The 2,546-nt window shown below is 39.9% G+C and overlaps 1 long non-coding RNA gene across 1 annotated transcript; it reads left to right on the top strand.

The window, feature by feature from the left end:
• Positions 1–395: 395 nt before the first annotated feature.
• LOC137084960 (uncharacterized) lies at positions 396–943 on the top strand. The gene is made up of 3 exons (XR_010906856.1): positions 396–546; positions 639–780; positions 897–943. It is a non-coding gene; the product is annotated as an uncharacterized lncRNA (long non-coding RNA).
• The last annotated feature ends 1,603 nt before the right edge of the window (positions 944–2,546 follow it).

Genomic DNA, 2,546 nt, shown 5'->3' with positions numbered 1-2,546 from the left:
TGACAAGTGCCCGGTTGCATAAAACACCTTAAGTTTTTCCCTTAAGTATGATACTTAAGGCGTGATTTCCCCTTATCTAAGGGAATGATTTAAGGGTGTTGCATATAATCCCTTAAACGGTTCTCTTATGTAAGGGAAACCGTTAAGTGTTTCACGACTGCGACCCAGGTTTTACCGTTATAACATTCTATTGTTGCCATAGACACGCTACTGTACACATTAACCTATAGGAACTGTAAAACAATGGATAGGCCTACAATAGATATGGATAAAGAAAACAAAAAAAGAAAGCCAAATTGGACAGAGGAGGAGAAATTTATCCTTCTGGATGAATATGGGAAAATAAGGGCAATTTTAAAAGCAAACTCAATCCCCAAATAACTGCGGCCAAAAAGAATAAACAGTGGGAGGAAATAACGGAGAAGATCAATGCACGTAATCTAGGTGTAAAGAGGACCGTATCGGAGGTAATAAAAAAATATGAAAACGTCTCTGTGGTGGCAAAAAAAGAAATAAGCCTCCATAGGAGGGAATCCAACAAAACGGGTAAGAAAAAAAACGAGTTATTTTTTCTTCGCACCGAGTGCGTTTTGATACCATATCACAGAGTCAAAGAGCTAACGATAACAAAACTGCAGGTGGAGGACCGCCGCCTTCTGAACTGTCAGACTCAACGAAACTAGTCCAAGACATCATTGGGGCGGACTCACCTGTCCTAGCTGGCATCCCTGGCGGGTTAGAGAGTGAAGCTGAGATTCAACAAGAGGATTATTACACGGAGTGAGAGAACATTATTGTCTTAAATCAAATAAAAATTATCACTGCTGAGGATAAACGATTTGAAGATCACGACAAAATAAAATATGCTTGGTAACGTTATTTGTTTCACATGTTAGACCTTCTCAGCAATCAAATCAGCTTCAACACCGGCAGAGCGCCAGCAGCACGCCAAACCATGCAGCAAAGTAAGGTTTTATTGCTTCTTAGTTAACAATTATTTTAGTCTATTGTTAATTTTACTTAGAACAGCCTCGTTGGCGACAATAATTTTGCAGGCCCTTGGAGGCTCAACGCGCAGCTCGCTGTGGAGAGAAATCTGCGTTTGAGCTGTCCGATCGTCCTCTCAATTACAGACCGTGTGTGTGTCAATGCATTGTTGTATCTTTCCTAGGATCAAACAATGACCATAAGTATCAACAAGTCAAAATACATTTTAATACATTGAAAAAATATGATCAGTAAGTTGACAATAGCCTATATGTTTTTACTTAATTTTCAACTTTTTAAAGTTAATAGGCTATAGCCTAAATATATTTAAAAAAATCTCAAGTCAGTTAAACGTAATTTAAGTTGAAATGATTTGTAAATCTAAGTTGTCTGTAACATTATTAAATACATGCCTGTGCAGCGTTACAGGGATTCATGAAGGGCGTCATGAGCCACGCTCGGCAGGGGTAACCACTGTCCCCTAGCAGAAGACCACCGTGCATCCCAGCCTCAAAATCTCTTCCGATCTTGCTCTCTGTCAAAATCCTAGAGTCATGTGTACTCCCTGGCCATGATGCAACAACATTTCTAATTCTGCACAGATGGTCATACACTAGCTGCACATTAAAGCAGCACTAGGTAACTTTTCAACCATCATAATATATTTTTTAAGACTCTTGTGATGATAAATTGACTTACATTTACATTTATTTACATTTAATCATTTAGCAGACGCTTTTATCCAAAGCGACTTACAAAAAAGGGTAGAGCAATAGAAGCAACGAAACAAACAAGGCCAACAACCTGTAAGAGCTGTAAGAAATCTCAATTAATTAGCACAGTACACAACTTTTTTTTTTTTTTTTTTTTTTTTTTTTTTATATAGCCAGCTACAACAAATACTCACGTACGGAAAATACAGAACACTGGATTTTGATAGCTATGATAACAACCCATTAGGACTAAGGCTGATGCCCCAACTGTTGTCGTTAATGCGGATTCAGTGGCCCAATGGGTTGGTTTTGTATGGTATTCTAGCTAAACGCGCAGCAATAGCCATCGACAGCAAAAACTCACGTACGCAAAATACAGAACACTGGATTTTGGTAGCTATGATAACTATGTAACATACCCGCCTGAAGGCACAAATCCGGATGAGAGACGTAGATATGATCAGTAAGTGCTATTCTGTATTGGTCAAGTGCAATAGGAAAAGTGCTATTGGAAAAGATGTGTCTTAAGATGCTTTTTAAAAATGGCTACAGACTCGGCAGCACGAATTGAGATCGGCAGGTCATTCCACCAGGTGGGAACGGTCCAGGAAAATGTCCGTGAGAGCGATTTCATGCCTCTTTGGGAAGGAACCACGAGGCGCCGCTCATTCGCAGAACGCAAGCTTCTGGAGGGTGTGTAAGTCTGAACAATTGAGTTTAGGTATAATGGTGCAGAACCAGTGGTTGTTTTGTAGGCGAGAACTAGAGCCTTGAATTTGATGCGAGCAGCCATTGGCAACCAGTGCAGTTTGATGAAGAGAGGCGTAACATGCGTTCTCTTCGGCT

This window comes from Pseudorasbora parva, chromosome 8 (assembly GCF_024679245.1).
Source record: "Pseudorasbora parva isolate DD20220531a chromosome 8, ASM2467924v1, whole genome shotgun sequence".
Classification (NCBI taxonomy): Eukaryota; Metazoa; Chordata; class Actinopteri; order Cypriniformes; family Gobionidae; genus Pseudorasbora; species Pseudorasbora parva.
Note: the sequence above shows the minus strand (reverse complement) of the source record. Positions and strands in the feature narration are given on the sequence as shown.